Below are 18,400 nucleotides of genomic sequence, written 5' to 3'. Positions count from 1 at the left end.
CACCTGATGCAAAAAGCCAACTCACTGAAAAAGACCCTAATGCTGGGAAGGATTGAAGGCAGGAGGAAAAGGGGATGGCAGAGGATGAGATGGTTGGATGGCATCATCAACACACTGGACATGAGTTTGAGAAAACTCCAGGAGACAGTGAAGGACAGGGAAGCCTGGTGCACTGCAGTCTGTGGGGTCGCAAAGACTCAAACACAACAACAATGTTAAAGGAAAAAAGACTCCCAACAGAGTTAGTTAGTCAAAGTTGCTTAGTTATGTCCGACTCTTTACCACCCCATGGACTATACAGCCCATGGAATTCTCCAGGCCGGAGTACTAAAGTGGGTAGACTTTCCCTTCTCCAGGCAATCTTCCCAACCCAGGGATCAAACCCAGGTCTCCTGCATGAGGGCTTCCCTGGTGGCTCAACAGGTAAAGAATCCTCCTACAATGCAGGAGACCTGGGTTCGATCTCTGTGTTGGGAAGATCCCCTGGAGAAGGGAAAGGCTACCCACTCCAGTATTCTGGCCTGGAAAAGTCCATGAACTATCCATGGAGTCTCAAAGAATCAGACAAGACTGAGCAGCTTTCACTTTCACAAACAGTACTTCAATGTCTTCTCATAGTGCATGTGCTTATAACTGGTCAGAGTCCCTACCACGCCCCGTTTTATACCCTGTCTAGTTTGCCCACATAAAGTCATCTGCCCAGCCCTTGTATTCCATGACTGTTTCTAGAGCTGTCCCAGTAGTAACCAAAATGTTTCCCAGTTAGTTTTATAAGATTTTCTCTGTCCTTGTTCACCCTCATTGATCATAGCTCATAGGCCTCTTCTTAACCCTTTAGCTCCACACTTCAGAGTTCCTCTTTCCTCTTGTTTAAACCTGGTGGTTTTCTTCCCTTACACCTCATTTCATGACTGCCATTCTGCTTCAGGAGGAAGGCACTTAGGCAGCCACTAAGTGTCCCTTCTGGAGCATGAATCAGGCAACTGCCTCCCTGTGAGTGGGAACCTTGGTCTTCAGCTTCATCTGCAACACTCAGAGAAGCCAACGATGCATGGTGAGCACACACTCAGCCTCCCCAGAGTCCAGCAAAGGGCTGTCTCCCCTGGTTGGAAGGTGGGGAAATAGGGGGAAAACCACTTCCAAGCTCTGAATATACATGCCGAGTCCCATCCATGGTTGATTTAACTGAGTATCATGCAAAACACATTCCTGGCCAAACTATTCCCCACCGACTTGAACGATTAATTTCAGCTAGTGGTGTGCTGGAGATTTGTTGTTGTTCAGTTGCCAAGTCATGCCCAACTCATTGTGACCCCATGAACTGCGGCACACCAGGGTTCCCTATCCACCACCATCTCTTGAAGTTCGCCCGACTTCATGTCCATTGAATCTGTTATGCCATCCAACCATCACATCCTCTGTCGCCCTCTTCTTTGTGGAAGGTGCTAGAGCTGGCCTGTGCCAGTTCCTGAGAAGCTATTGCTAAGCACTCTGGAATTTTACCAGCAAGTAGGTACTTTGAAATCATCCCAGACAGAAGTACTTACACACAGGAAATTGGCAAATGTTGACCAGCAAATCACTGCTTTTAGCCCATCCCAGCCTTTCCTTTGCACTCAGACAAGGACTAGAAACTCTCAGCTCTGTTTGGTTTATTTCCCTGACTGATGCTTTAAGAGAGACTGTAGAGTGTAGTTAGGAGGTGAGACACACCACCTGGGTTCAAGTCTACCTCCCGCCTGTGTGACCTTGAGCACCCCGTGTGATCTCTGTGCTTCACTGTTCCCGTCTCCAGGGTCAAAGTAGTATTAGCACCTTCTTACAAGACTTCCATGGGCTTAAACAAGTCAGTACATGTAAAGTACCCAGAGCAGTGCTGGCGCATAAAAGGCACTCCACAAATATTAGCTATTATTCTCAAACTGAAATATCCTTTAGTTCTCTTATTTCGGCTGTGTAGGTAGAAGATGCAAATATCTAGTAACCAATTTAAGCCCTGCACAGCTTGCTGAATATAAATGTCACTAACACATCACTCTTTCAGATAGGTGTATATCAAATCAACTTCTGTCCTCTTCCTGTCAAAATAAAAATAGCAATGACACATGGTTAAAAAGCCTATTAATAAATTACTCTAAAATATGGGTATTGGTTTTACATCTCCATACCAGAATTAGAAAAGTCTCCTCTGTTTTTTTTTTTTAATTCCGCTTTTTTTAATGTCATTTTTTAAGATGCACTGTATTTTTCACATGTTAATAGTTATGGAATCAAGATAGGTGTTTGAACTGTTGTGTACCTATGATGTGACCATGTTTCTTTCCCCCTCAATAAAAGCAGTTATTAAAGTGATGATGGAGCTTATAATCAGTGGTGTCTGAGAATCTGGGAAATGCAGTAATAATAGTCAATGGCAGAGTTAGGACAGGACCCAGAGCTCTGGCCTCCATGTCTTCGTGTCATGTCCCCAAAGACACGGTGTTCCAGGGATGAAGTCTGTTATGTGTGTGGCTGTGGAGGCCACTTGTCCCTGCCCTTAGGCTCTTGTTGGTGGGGGCTTGGCCCTAGCTGGGACTTTTCTAAGTGTGCAAAGATTCATCCTCATTCTTCAATTAAAAACATCGTGCACCCTCCCAGGGGCTGGGTTCTGACTGCCAGAGAGGAACAGACTAAGACAATATGAAAGCAAAGAGGAAGTAGGAACAAGGCTTCAGAATAAGGGGCAAGCCCAGCTGCACCTGGCAGAAAACACACACACACACACGCACGCACACACACGCACGCACACGGCACAGGTGTCCGGTTCTGAGTCACCCCCTTCCTGATCTCACATGCTTGGTCTGCGCGCCACACTTTCTCTGTAATTTCAGTTTCATCCACCTGGTTTCCTCCCCAAGCAGCTTGTGGAGTTTAAGAAGAAGAAATCAACAGTCAACTCCAAGGGCCATGAGAGTCATTCTGGCTGTGGCGAATCTCACGTCACTCCACCCCAGCCCACCCACCACTGCCCCTTCCCAGCTCTGGTGGCATGAACAGCCATAACATTCACCACTCAGCATTCCTCTTACAGGGAGTAGGCCCAGCTGGAGGCCCCAGCTGCTGATCCCCAGAATCTACGCCCACACTCACTCTGAGACCACACTCCCCAGGCCTACTCCCAGCTGATGCTGAGTATGGAGGTGGGGGTGCTCCCCCCAGGTCCCCAGAAGTCCTCCAATGGGCGTCTTTGGCTCGAGGACTCCCGTCCACCTGCCTGAACCTTCAGAGCTGCAGTACTGAGACTCTTCCTACCTGTACAGTAAAAAATCTAACCCCAAAGAGGTCTGGGCTTTGCCCTTGGCTCCCAGGAGATAATCTCCATTTGCCTGGGGCCTTGAGTGACAGTGTGACTTACAGTGAGGGCAGGCCACAGAGAGAACCGTAATATGATTTAGGGCGGGGCTTTGGGTCATGCAATACCGGTCGACCTGACAACTAAGAACACCTACACGGACAATCAATCAATCATGCCTACGTAACGGAGCCCCAGTAAAATCTCTGAATACCAGAGTTTCCCTGGTTTGTAATACTTCATGAAAACTGTTACACGTCAATGCAAGGACAGTAGCACACCCTGGCTCCACGGGGAGAAGACCATGGACGTTCAGAGTCTGGCACTGCCCTGGACTGCATTCTGTGTACTTGTTCCCTTGCTGACTTTACTCTGTATCCTTTCCCCATAATAAACTGTAAACACCAGTATGATAGCTTTCAGTGAGCTGCATGAATCCTTCTAGCACATTATTGAAATGTGAGGGTGGTCTTGGGAGCGTTTAAACCTGCAGCTGGCGTCTGAAATGAGAGCAGTCTTGTGGCCGCCGTTTCCTCTAAACGTCACTGTTGCCCTAAGTCTTTTTACTGCCCATCCCTTTCCTTCCCAGGGGCCAGATCTGCATTGGAGCTCAAGTTCACCTCCTCCCTGGGCTCGCACTCAGGCATTTCCCCACCAGAATCTCTTGTGTTCCATCCCATCTTGATATCTCTTTATCAGGGGACCTGAATGAACATAGGTGGTCCGTGAGCCACCAGCACTAGAAATGCAGAATCCTGAACCCTATCTCAGGCTTGCTGAGCCACACTCTCAGAGGTGGGGCTGGCAGGGCCACCTGGGGGTGAGCTGCCCACATGAGCCAGGGGCCACTGGCCTGGAAGAAGGCCAGTTCCTGACAGCTGCTGCTGTGAAGACTCAGAGAAAAGTCTACCACCTGTGGGAAGAGAGCTTCTGACGCACCAGCAGGCTGCGGCCCTCGGTGTAACACTAAGTTCTCAGCAGCAGGTAGGATGAGTCCTGTGGTAACCCCAGGGGTGGGGTGAGTGCAATGAGTGTGGGAGCCGGCCCCACATGTTAGGCCCCTCCACTCCTTATCTGACACATCAGCCCATCACCCTCACACTCAGCCTGCTCTTCAGGAACCCACACTTCAGAACATCTCCCTGCAGCACCTGCCACCACATCCTTTTCCACCAAGATTCTGGGGCCCCAGCTCCTCTCTAGGGCTTCTTGTAGGCCTGCATCATAAAAACTCAATCAAATAACAAACTCAGGCCACTTCCTCTTTGCATTTCTTCATACAGATCTCCATTTTCACAACACTTCCATTTATTCCACAAATATTATAGAACGCTTAGTTCATACCAAATATCTACTAGAAAAAATGAGCCGTAACCCTCAAGTGGAATCAGCCCAGATACAAGGGACCAAAGAACCACAGATCTTGAGACTACAAGGTATTAGATCTCATAATAAGAATAATAAGATGGTCAGATTAGTCACCTAGATATTGTCCTAGAAATAAACTACTGTGAAATCCAACATGTGAATGCACTGCTAATGTGATTAAGGTATCTCCAAAACTCCCCTGGGAGCTTGGTTGGTGTGAGTCAGTGCTCCTGACCTTGATGACCACATCTCCAATCCCTTCCTCCAAGACCTGAACCTAGACGGATGAGGACCATAGCCTAGCTCTTCATCTATTTCGATTAGGGACCTTGTTAAGAATATGATGAAAGTTGTGGGCCCCTTTCTCCACAAGTAGCATCATACATGCAAACTTGTGTATACATTCCAGACAGTTCCATTCCCAGCTCACAGATTTAGCTTCCAGGATGTTTATCACAGCATTACTAGTATTAGCAATTAAAAGAAAAAACTGTCTCTCTACTCACAACATTTCTGACTCCAAATGTGTTTGGAGACCAGATATGTTTTATTGTGTCACAGTAATAAAAACATGATAAATGACCTTAATGTCTAATAATAGGATTTAAGTACAGATGCACATATAATAATGTATTCAGAAGCCATTAATATATTTTTAAAATAACCTTGCTGACATGGTAAAGCTAACACATACTGCTTATCCTGTGACAGTCAAGATATAAGTTCTTTAATTATATTAACTCATGTGATTCATACCAATACTGTACCAGGTATATATATATATTTACTATGTCTGAAATTGTTTCTAACAAGATTTGCAGCTGTATACACATATTTTTATACACATTTTTTGTTGCATTGGGTCTTGTTGCTGTGCATGGGCTCTCTCTAGTCGCAGTGAGCAGGGACTATTCTTCATTGCCATTCGAGGGCTTCTCGTTGTGGTACCGTCTCTTGTTGTGGAGCACAGGCTCTAGACATACAGGCTTCAGTAGCTGTAGCACGCCAGCTCAGTAGTCACAGCTCCCAGGTGGCTCCCAGATTCTAGAGCACAGGCTCAATCATTGTGGCGCACAGGCTTAGTTGCTTCATGATGACTAGAGATTCTCTGTGATATTTTTAATATATGTCCTTTGTTCTTTTTCCAAAAAAATTCTTTTTCTTTCAAGAGTTGGAAGTTAAGTCCTCTCCCCTTGAGTATGGACTTGACTTAGTGATTTTCTTCTAACAAATAAGAGTGTGGTGGAAGGGACAGGGTGTGACTTTCAAGACTAGGTCATAAATGATACTGCAGCCTCCTCTTTGCTCTTCCTCTTGGATCACTTGTTCGGGCAGAAGCCAGTTGCCATGCTGCGAAGATACTCAAGCAGTCCTACAGAGAATCCATGTGCGGGGGAACTAAGGCCTCCAGCCAACAGACTGGTGAGTGAGTCACCTTGGAATCAGATCCTCCAGCCCTAGGTTAATCTCATTCATATGGTTCCAACCTTATGAGAGCTCCTGAGCCAGAACCGCTCAACTAAGCTGCTCCCAAATTCCTGACCCATAAAAACGGCAAAATGATGAACATCTTTTGTTTTAAACCACTAAGTTTTGGGGTAATCTATTATGCAGCAACAGATGAGTAATACATCCCTAAAATGTTAGTCACAGTGAGATTATGGGAATTTTCATTTTTAACTTTTTGTTTTACCTGTTTCTTCAAATAGTTCTTCAATGAACCTATATTAGTTGTATACCTAAACAAGCACACATAAAATAACATATTAAAAAGACTGCTGCTGCTGCTACGTCACTTCAGTCATGTCCAACTCCTAGCGACCTCATGGACTGCAGCCTACCAGACTCCTCCGTCCATGGGATTTTCCAGGCAAGAGTACTGGAGTGGGGTGCCATTGCCTTAAAAGACTAGAAAGAATAAACAAAAGGACAGCCACCCACCATCCTGGGTTACGGATATCCATCAATTACAACCACTTTGTGATGTTTGACTTGAAACTTCTGAATCACCTTCTGCAATGTGTGTTCTAATAACAACACAGGGGATGAATCTGTGAGAGGAGACTTTGTGACTCTGCAGGCAAGTTTCTGAGGAGAGCAGGTCAGCCTGCACTCCTTTCTGACTCCTGACAGAGTAGGGCAGGCTGGAAAGAGCCCTGGATCTGTGCCCAAGAGAACTAAGATCTCGTCTTCTATGTGACTTCAGGAAAGTCACAAAGTCAGTAGGTCCATTTTCTTGTCTGTCAAAGGAATGTTGCTTATAACAACAGGAATTTATTTCTCACAGTTCTGGAAACTGGAAACCCAAGATCAGAGTGCCAGCATGGTCAGGTTCTGGTGAGGGCCCACTTCTTGGTTCATAGCTGGTACCTTCTCACTATGTCCTTGCACAGTAGAAAGGGCCAGGGATGTCTCTGGAGTCTCTGATAAGAGCACAAATCCTGTTCATGAGGGTTCCACCCTCATGATCTGAGCACCTCCCAAAAGCCCCACCTCCTCATACAGTACCATCATTTGGGGGTTAAGGATTTCAATATACGATTTTTGGCAAGACAGAAACATTCATATCATAGCATTTATATAACATGTATGACTCTATGCAATTATAAAATAGAAACATACTTCCCTACAAGAATGATTCTTGCAACATATGGTCTTGTGAATGTAATACCATGAACTAACAATTCTTGTTTTTAAACTTGTTTAATTAATGCTGAAGTATTTTGAAATAAATTATAGATATTATGATATTTTTACTCCCAAATACTCTCTTTAAAAAGAACATTTTCCTGCATAATTGCCTGACATTTTGGCCAACCAGACAGCAAGAAAATTCATCCAATAAAATTTCAGAAATGATTGCCTTCCCCTCGCATACACCTTGCTTGTAAGCCTAGGTTATCTGGATCCTATAATTTAATGGCAATTACAGTTGATTGAGGGCTTGATTGACAGGCTTTTTGCAAATGAATTGAAATGGACCAGTCGAAATGGAGAAATATCCATACCTAGCAACTTGCAATAAAATAGGTTTCTACCCATCTACAAGTGAGGGAGGATCCAGCCTGGAGAGGTTATACAAGAAACAGAAGGGAGCCAGAAAGAGAATTCCAGTCTCTGCCAACCTGGCATACCAGGAGGGCTGCTGGCTCTCTTTCCCAAATCAAGGCCAGAGCAACTAGAGAGGAAAACAGGGATTCCAGGAATCAACAACAACAACAACAATAGCAGCAAGGCATGAGAAGCCCCCAGGGGGATGGCTCAGACAAGGGCCTGGCCTGCGCAGTTTCCTGTACACAACACCAGACAGGCAGCCAGTGCTCCTGGGGGATGTGTGCTCCCAAACGGGACACTGTCACTCCTGCAGAAGGAAAACAGCAACCCACACACGCTACTACCTGAAGCAGAAGGATTAGAACATGAGCAAACAGACCAACATTCAAAACAAGACTCAAGTAGAATGAAACATGGAAGATAAAAGTGATATTAACCAAGAAGTTCAAAGAACCAGTAAAAATGTTGCTGCTGCTAAGTCACTTCAGTCGTGTCTGACTCTGTGCGACCCCAGAGACGGAAAGCCCACCAGGCTCCCCCGTCCCTGTGATTCTCCAGGCAAGAACACTGGAGTGGGTTGCCATTTCCTTCTCCAATGCATGAAAGTGAAAAGTGAAAGGGAAGTCGCTCAGTCGTGTCGGACTCCTAGCGACCCCATGGACTGCAGCCTACCAGGCTCCTCCGTCCATGGGATTTTCCAGGCAAGAGTACTGGAGTGGGGTGCCATTGCATGTTAGGTGTGTGCTAAGTCGCTACAGTCATGTCTGACTCTTCGAGACCCTATGGACGGAAGCCTGCCAGGCTTCTCTGTCCTTGGGATTCTCCAGACAAGAATAATGGAGTGGGTTGCCATGCCCTCCTCCAGGGGATCAAGCAATCAGTGTTGGATATGAAAGCTCTATTATTAAATAATGGCCACAGGTCCGGGGTGGGGTTGAAATAAGACCCAAGGACCAAGCCAAAGAGAAAACCAAGTATTAACAGACCTGGACAGGCAGATAGTGGGGCTGATTCACAACCTCCAATCCTTCCCCCACCCCAGTCTGGGTTTGCCGTGAGAGCTTTCTCATTAAAGGGCTTGATGGAGAAGCTGGCACCCCCAGGCTCCAGCGCCTTGCTCTGTGGTGCTTGCTTTCATCAGACCTGCACCTTCGAGGTCCCTCTCCCTTCCCATGGGGCCTTTTGGCCTAGCAACTCCAGGTGAAATTTCTCTTTTCTGATGCCCTACATGCGGGACTGGCTACACAATCTGCAGATCCCAGTGCAAAGTGAAAATGCAAAGCCGCTTGTCAAAAAAAAGTATTATGAATTTCAAGATGGCAACAACAGAACGTTAAACCAATGGTGTGGCTGTTCTGAGGGTGGGTCTGTGTGCAACTGCTCAGATTGCGTGATCACACACTCTACTCAGCCCACAGGGCCTGGGGACTCTGGGGCCTGCCCATCTCCACCCTTGCAGCTGGGGATGCATAAATTCCACTTTGTCAACATTGCCCCTGCCTCCCAGGTCATGTCTCCTTGCAGGATGCAGGCCAAACCTTACCAGAAATGTTGTCTTTTCTCACCAGCGTCTTCCCATCAGATGAATAACCTCAGAGCAGCAGTTTCTTTGGGAATCTCTTGGGGCTCTGAATTGCTCACAGGCAAGCACTCAGACCCACTCAACCCTCAGCCCCCAGCAACAGCGGTAGTGGGCTGCCAGCAACCGTTCTTGGGGGATCTCATTACTAAAAAGAAAAAAGAGAAAAAATTAGGATTCATCTCTTCCCCTAGGGCTATCAGTTCATAAAACTGCATTATCAAAAAATACCACTAGACTTAGAAAAATTTTGAGTCAGGCTAGGAAATTTTATTTATCTGCTGATTAATGATGAGGTAGTTCAGAGTCCTGAAAGCCCATGGTAAAAACCTAAGGGTTCTGGCATTTTGTGGGTTCTGATTTGGGCAGATGTGAAAGCCTGTGTGCTGAGGGGGAAGGGAGGGTAAAATTTTTATGCAACACAAAGTTTAGCCATTTTAAAGTGTACATTCAGTGGCATTACCTACATTCACGCTGTTGTGCAACATCACCATTATCCTTTTCCAGAACTTTGTCATCATCCCAAACTGAAATTCCCACTAAACAATCATTTCACATTCCCTCTGCCCCCGGCCCTTGGGCATCTCTATTCTACTGATGGTCTCTATGAATTGTCTGTTCTGGGTATCTCACGTAAGTAGAATCACACAATATTTGTCCTTTTGTGCAGGCTTATTTCACTTAGCATAATGTTTTCACTTATCATACATGCTGTGGCATGCATTAGAATTTCACTCCTCTTTATGAGTAAATAATATTTCATTGTATGTATGCATCCCATTTTTTTTTTATTCTTTCATCTGTTGATGGACAGGTGGGTTGTTTCTACATTTTGGCTATTGTGAATAATAAATAATATGTGAATATTAGTATACAAACATATGTTCAAGTCCTGGCTTTTGATTTCTTTGGGTATATACCTAGAAGTGGAATTGCTGGATCATATAGTATTTCTGTGTTTAACTTTTTAAAGAATCACCAAATTATTTTCCACCACACCTCCATTAGTTTATATTCCCATCAGCACAAGGGTTCCAATTTCTCCACATCCTCATTGACACATTATCTTCGGAATTTTTGTTTTGTTTTGTTGTTTGTGTCTATAATAGATGTCCTAATGAGTGTAAAGTAGTATCACATTGTGGTTTTGATTTGCATTTCTCTAGTTACTGACATTAGCATCTTTTTATGTGCTTATGGTGGAGAAGGCAATGGCACCCCACTCCAGTACTCTTGCCTGGAAAATCCCATGGACAGAGGAGCCTGGTAGGCTGCAGTCCATGGGGTCAAGAAGAGTCGGACACGACTGAGCGACTTCACTTTCACTTTTCACTTTCATGCACTGGAGAAGGAAATGGCAACCCACTCCAGTGTTCTTGCCTGGAGAATCCCAGGGACGGGGGAGCCTGGTGGGCCGCCGTCTATGGGGTCGCACAGAGTCAGACACAACTGAAGCGACTCAGCAGATGTGCTTATGGGCCATTTACCATTTCTGAATTGCACTTTTGCTGTTGCATTTTCAAAGTTTTTTATATATTCTGGATATTAGTCCTTTATCAAATATATGAGTTGAAAATATCTTCTTGCATTTTGTGGACTCCTTTTTCATCCTTTTGTTAGTGCCCTTCGATACATATAGTGGGGAGGTTTTTGAAGAAATAATACTAACATAGCAGACTACTTATGCCTAAAAAGGACGCAAGACATTTTGCATTGGCCTGCCCACCTCAGATCTACTCTCCAGCCTTTTCCACCCTGTGTCTGTCACCAGGTGACTGGCTTCTAGGTGCAGCTACGTTTGATTCCCTCGCCCTCTGATTTCCCAATTGGGTTAGGTCAACAGGAGATACCATCAGAAGACCTGCAGGACCACAAGTTGGCTGTGCCTCTACCAAAGGTGACAGCTCCTGTTAGGCGGCTCTGCTGTCTCTAGGTCTGAAGCTGGCTCACCCTCTTCCACCTTAAGGCCTTTCAGCTTTAGGTGCAGGAATGACTCCCTACCACTCCCTACTATGACTCCCTACTAGCTCACAGATACTGGACCATGCATATTAGTTTTCCTTAACCCTGTGTAGGGGAAGAAAGCCTCCTCTGGGACCCTCTCAGGGTGACTCTGAAAATTAAATTGACAAAGACAGATGAAGAGAAAAAGCATAGAAATTTTATTAAATTTTTACATGTACTTGGGAGTCGTCACAAGAGGATCAAGACCTAAAGAAGTGAATAGAGCAGGAAGCTTTTATAACCTTTTAGATCAAGAAACAGTAAATTTGTCAAGATTTAACAAAGCACAGGGATTTGAGCTTGGGGTAGTAAATAGTGAAGAAGTAACTGGGAAGTAAGGGCTAGTTTAATGAGTTTTGGTACAGATTTCTTGGCCCCAATTCCCGTCTCTAGTGATAAAAATATTCCTCCTGGTACATGAAGAGTACCTTTCACGTAGGACTTCAAAATGCTAAGGTGCCATATTTTAGGGTAGCTTGTCCTGAACCCCATCACCTGCCCACAGCTTTATAAGCAGCTCCTTTGTTAAACTCTCCTCAGTAACTCTATTTGAACATTTCCTGTTGGAACACTGACTGATAGAAATGAAAACACTTTGGAGACAGGAAGACCAGTGTTCAAGACTTGGCTTTACTGCTCAATAACCAGCAAAGAACCTTGCCTGGAGAATCCCAAGGACAGAGAAGCCTGATGGGCTTCCATCCGTGGAGTCACAAAGAGTCAGACATGACTAAAGCAACTTAGCACACACCTAACATTTTTACTGGTTCTTTCCTGGGCAGGTTCAACTGTCTGAGCCTCCTCTTCTCCAGCTGGCAGGCGGAGGTAACGATCCCTACCAAATAGGGCTGTTGGGAGGATGGAATGAAAGAGCAAACGTGAATGCCCAGTATATAGTATATGCTCAGCAAATGTTAATTCCCTTTCTTTTGCTGGGCAAAGCTGCTCCTTGTCCACTCTCCCAGCCTCCTTCTGCTTCCCAGTTCTGCTGCCCTTACTTAAAGCTCCTATCTTGGTGCTTCACCACTGGTCTGGTCAGTCCTCTAGGTCTCTTCCCTGTCACCTAAATAGCCCCACAAACATCCTTACAGACACTGTTTAAAACAGCACACTCAATTGTGCCATTACTTTAGAAGTCTTCCTGCCTAATGAAGTGGGTGGGAACATGTTACCCAACAAATTCATCCCATTCCTTTACTCATGCAAACATGACAGTCCCAGGTAAGAAACGTGCATAACTCCGTTAAAATTTCCAACTCCATTAAGTGTATGTAAAGCCAAGAAGAAATGCTCAGGACACTTGGCTAGTAGTAATTCTCCCATAATCTGGCCTGTAACAACTTCTGAAATCCTGCCAGATCTGTGCTAGGGTGGTAGGAGGCAGCACAGGACTGAGAATGTGGCCTCTGGAGTCAGTCTACCTGGGTTAAATGCCAGCACCTCCACTCACTAGCTGTGTGACTTAGGCAAAGAACCAAATCACTCTGATCCTTCATTACCTCACCTATGAAATCAACGGTATTCATGCCAACCTCATAGGGATGGGGTGGTAATTACATAAATAACCCACTATAATAATAAAGTGCTTAGTACAGTTCCAAGTACATGAGTCACACTCAATAAAATTTAGCTAATATTTCAATTCTATGCCACATTAGTGTACTTAGAAGGATTCACAGTGTACAGTGAAGGCAGGCACTACCAGCAAATGTTTTATCATACTGGTCTTAAAATAAGGTTCTTTTTGTTGTAAAAGTAATGACTATTCATAGTGTAAAGTTTGGAAACTGAAAACGTATACAGAAAAAAAACAAAAGTCACCTGTAATCTTACATATGAATATAACCACAGATTCTTTTCAGTGATTTTCCTTCAGGATCTATATACATTTATTTTCTTTCATGTGTATTTGTATTTACAGTTGGATAGTTTTATAGACCAAGAATTTTTATACTGATTTATCACTGCCGTGACCTTTTCCCCATGTTATTGATCTTCTAAACCACGATTTTTAACTTAAACTCTATATTGGTTTAGTTGTACATACATCTTTAAAATCACGTACTGCGTAAAACAACACACTAAGGTAGAAATATGACTTTCTTCCGCTCTTACATTTCATGACATAATGTATTCAAAATCTTCCCATGTCTCTTTCACATTAGCGTCTCTATCTTCCCCAGAGCCACTTTTTGAGTCATCTCACCATTTTCTGGAGTACATTACCTTCTCTTCCATCCAAATTGTTTGAGTTATAGCACTTTTTGGATCTACTTTCTGTCACTGGAAATTTTATCCTAAACCACAAGTAGGACAGTTAGTTCCACCTAAAACAGTTCTGCTTTTCTTTTGAAATACAATGCTAAATAATAGAAGTTAGGTTTTTCACGTGCCATGTAATCTCTACAACATACTTATAATTGTTTTGTTTTGTTTCTTCGAATGTTACATTTCTAACAAGTATTATATGGACACAACAGTCAAAAAGAAAGGTGATTTTTAACTGATAAATGATTTTCCTTCTTAAGATAGAATATACTTAATCTGTCCCCTATTAATGGATAGTTAGATTGTTTTCCTTCTTTCATGGAGTTTATTTTCAAAATGGCTTGGAGAAGAACTTGGGGAGAGAGAAAAAAAAATCAAGATATACTTCAAGAGATAACCTCCATTTTTGACTGTTCTTCGCAGCATCCCTCTGACCTCCTCCTACCTCCTTTAGAACTAATGTTCTTTGACTCTCACTAGTGCTCGGGTGGCTGAAGCCCCAGGCCCAGGCATTGTTCAAGGTCATGGAAGGAGTGGATATGGGGCAGGGCAATAGTTTATCAAGCAGCTCTGCTCAACTCCAAATCCCCAGGAGCTGCCAGCAGCAGGGACACAGCCCAGCAGGCAGTTGCTCAAGCCTATACTTCCCCAAGTTTCTTCAGGCCAGTGTCCCACCCCTTTGCCCCTTCATCATGTTATACAAATCAAGGTCGCAGGCCTCCAGGGAGTCACCAACTAAAGGCAAGTCAGGACTGAAAAGAGAAAGAGACTAGAGCAGGGATAGTCAGCAGGGATAACCAGAGGCCTCTGGCCAATGATGTGCCACCTGGGATTGGACTATCCCAACACACAAATACACCACTGACAGGGGACAGTCAGGGACACTGACAGTTGCTAATTTGGGGTCTGGGGATGCATAGAAGAAAACAGATCATTTCTTTCCTGAAAATTCTGCCTAATATCTCCAGAATCTACACAGCCACATACCTAGTAGCACGGTGAGTTTTTCATGGTGATTGAGCAGTTAGAATGTTCAGAACCAAGTGAGAGTTCAGAAGCAGCTGAGAAAGTTGGGTTCTGCCCAGAGGCGTGCTGGTAAAGGTTTAACAGCAGGCTGTCTTGTGTGTGGAGTTTGGGGAGCAGGAGCCACGGTCGGTGGCATTTGCCATTTTCTATGGTGTGCATACTCCCATCTTGGCCAGTTTCAAGCTGACCAACGTGATGTCACTGAATACAGAGTTGTAAAGAGATATGCATTATATAGTGTCTCCACCATACAGATACAATAGATAGAAATAACTTCAAGAGCAAGGATAAAAGTATATGTAGTAAAATAGTTAAGATGTGATCCTTTATGTATTTATTACCATTGCTTTTAATGTAACTTGTTTAATTGTAAGCTTACATAATTAACGTTTAATAATAAGTGTTTGATGGCTTGCAAAATTTCTGAAAATTGATCAGCTTTCATTAGCTTGTACCAGACAGCACACCATTTTGCCTGTCACTGGTGTATCTTAGTCCCCACTTCACTGTAGACTTGGGAGAGCAGCTGTGGGCAGAGTTAAAAAGCCATGTTGAATTTGAATGGCATTTGGACTGTTCCCTCATATTCCTATTTCTCTGATGACATAACCTGTGTTAGTCAGGATTCGCCAGAGAAACAGAAACAATGGGATATACATAGATGACAGACAGAAAGAGTGAGAGAGAGTCGGGGGGGAGATAAGAGGAGATTTATCAAAAGAATTAGCTCACATAGTGATGGAGGCTAAGAAAACCCCACAATCCACTGTCTCCAAGCCAGAGAACCAGGAAAGCCAGTGATATAAGACAGTCCAAGTTCAAAGACTTGAGAATCAGGGTGGCCAAAGGTATAATCCCCAGTCCTAGGCTAAAGGTTTTAGAGTCAGTGGTCACTGCTAAAAGTTCCAGAGTACAAAGACCCAAGAACCTGGAGCTCTGATGTCAAGGGCAGGAGAAAATGGACATTCCAGATCAGGAAGAGAGTCAGAATTCACCCTTCCTTGGCCTTCTTGCTCATTCAGTTCCTCAACAGATTGGATGACGCCTGCCCAACGAGGTGCAGGCAGAGCCTCTTCACTCAATCTGCTCAATAAAATGCTAATCTCTCCAAGAAACACCCTCACAGACACACAGAAATAATGTTTACCAGCTATTTGGGCATTCCTTTATCCAGTCAAGTTGACACATAAAATTGACTGTCATACAACAAAACTCCTCTTTAAAATTTGTTTTAAGTATAAAATATAGCATATATACAAATAAAACTGCATAGACCATAATATAATGAGAATTTGCTAATTATACAGTTTGCAAAGATAAAACATTGCAAACTCACCTGAAGTTTTCTGTGTATCCTCCTCATTATATCCCCCTCCCTCTTCCTCAGAGGGGACACTGTCCTGAATTTGGTGATGAACATTCCCAGGTTTATCGTCATCATTTTAGTACATAGTGTACATATGTACATGTGGATATACAGGTGTGTATACATATGTGTATATAGTATTGTTTCTAGTTTCTTTTTACAGATAGGAAAACAGAACTCAAAGTCCAACTTGCTTGAATAAAAATATATTTTATTAACTTTTTTCTTAAGTGTCTGAAGAAAAGAACTCACTCAAAACAGGCTTAGAGAGGGAGGAGGGAGGAGGGTTCAGGATGGGGAACACATGTATACCTGTGGCGGATTCATTTCAATATATGGCAAAACCAATACAATATTGTAAAGTTAAAAAAAAAAAAAAAACAGGCTTAGAGTGAAAAAATGAAAGTGAAATTCACGCAATCGTGTCTGACTCTTTACGACTCCATGGACTGTAGCCTGCCAGACTCCTCTGTCCATGGAATTCTCCAGGCCAGGATACTGGAGTGTGTAGCCGTTTCCTTCTCCAGGGGATCTTCCTAACCCAGGGATCGAACCCATGTCTCCCGCATTGCAGGTGAATTCTTTACCGACTGAGCCACCAGGGAAGCTTTATTTCTAGCCTAAGGACAATTTAGAAGAGTAGGTGCACAACCGCCCATTTCTGGACTGGAATAAATGCTAACAAGCAAAGGGAAGTCTTCTTTAAGACTTTCAGATGATGGCCTGTCTTCTGTTTCCCTATGAATGCCATCAGCAGCAGACCATGGTTGTCACTAAAGATTTCACCTTCTGGCTTTTCATGATCATTCTTTATAAATGCCATTATGAAGACATCTTATTCATGATGCTTTACTAATAGCATTTTTTTGTCCAAGAGGTGAGAGTTTACAGTATTTCTATCTCATCCCTTTTAAAAAATGACAAATATTGACAAACATCAAGGCAGGAAGATGTTATTAACAAAGACTGTTGTAAGCTGAAAATCACAAGATGGAGATTTGTGATTCTTTATCGAACCTGATTATAAAAGTTTTTATCGAGCACTGTCAGATTCTAAGCTGGAGAGAGACTTCAGATTTATAACTTGGACCTAAATGGGCAATAACAGATATAAAATCTTGGAATTTAATATCACCTTTGAAAATGTTAAATTGAGAGTTTGAGCAGTTTTCACGTTATGAGCTGGCACACTGTAGAAAGCAGGGCTGTATTGATTTCTGATAGAAGAGGCCATCTCTCAAACGGATTTGAGCCTTTTCTTATTCCATTTCATTCTAAAGACACATTTTAAGTGATGTCCTCTTCATTCCCATTTAGTGTATGTGACTTAATTGAAGAAGAAAGAAAACAGCTTTTCAGAGAAAGACCTCTTCCTGAGAGCCAGTTGGGGTCACTGCAGGGGTGGAGAATATAACTAAAACATCTGCTCACTGACATGAAGTTCACGTTGTAGATTTTTTTTCCCAAAATGTTCTAGTTCGAAGCAGATTCAAATCCGTGTCCTTGGGCTGTTTTTGCAGTAGAGTGCCAAGAGGAAAGGGGTCCTTTGTGTCACCCCTTCATTTTTTCACCACTCATCCCTGCCTGGAGAGGCCTCCTGGCCACCTCTGCCTGCCTCTCTTACTTGCCTCTCTGAAAATGCCATGCTCTCAACTCAAGGTCTTGGGGAAGGGAGTGCCCCAACTATCCCTGGCCTGGTGAGCAGAGAAGGACAAGGTCTGGGAACATGATTATCGGAGTGGAAGCTCACTTTAGCATCAACTATGCATGTTATGGGACAGATAACCAGGGTGACCTTTATGCTCAGGATTCCAGTCCAGTGGTGTCTGTGTAGAGACCCAACTCTGGTTGGCGAAAAAGTTACCCTAAGCGGTCTTAGTGTAGCCTGTGATCAAAGGGTGTTGGAAAGGAACCTCTACCCCCAGATATCCTCTGTGTTAGTTTTCTGATTCTGTTATAAATAACACAAATTTAGTGGCTTAAAACAGCACCAACTTATTCTCTTACAGGTCTGGAGGTCAGAGTCTGAAATGGGTCACATGGGGCTAAAATCAAAGGTCATGCTGCTTCTGGAGGTTGTAGGCAAGAAGCTCTGCCTTTCCTGGATTCTAGAGGCCACCTGAATTTCTTGGTTTGTGGACCCTTCCCTTCTGTCTTTCAAGTGCATCAATCCCACCTCTCATCTCTCAGCTCGTGACCCTCTAGCCTCCTTTATACATGGATGCTTGTAATTCCATTGGCTGTACATGGATAAGCCGAGCTGATCACCACAGTTCATGATCCTTAGTTTAATCCATCTGCAAAGTCCCTGTCCCCATATTGTTGTTGTTCAGTCACTATGTCACATTCAGCTCTTTGCGACCCCATGGACTGCAGCACACCAGGCTACTCTGTCCTTCACTAT

At 43.8% G+C, this 18,400-nt stretch overlaps 1 long non-coding RNA gene across 1 annotated transcript in view; it reads right to left on the bottom strand.

Moving 5' to 3' along the window:
* LOC139185335 (uncharacterized) overlaps positions 1-18,400 on the bottom strand; it is a 128,227-nt gene that overhangs the window by 66,325 nt on the left and 43,502 nt on the right. The window contains exon 3 of the long non-coding RNA XR_011568961.1: positions 9,297-9,480. This is a non-coding gene — a long non-coding RNA (uncharacterized lncRNA). The remainder of the gene's footprint in view (positions 1-9,296; positions 9,481-18,400) is intronic.

This window comes from Bos indicus, chromosome 10 (assembly GCF_029378745.1).
Source record: "Bos indicus isolate NIAB-ARS_2022 breed Sahiwal x Tharparkar chromosome 10, NIAB-ARS_B.indTharparkar_mat_pri_1.0, whole genome shotgun sequence".
NCBI classification, from domain to species: Eukaryota; Metazoa; Chordata; class Mammalia; order Artiodactyla; family Bovidae; genus Bos; species Bos indicus.
The sequence above is the reverse complement of the archived record's forward strand: the minus strand, read 5'-3'. Positions and strand labels throughout refer to the sequence as shown.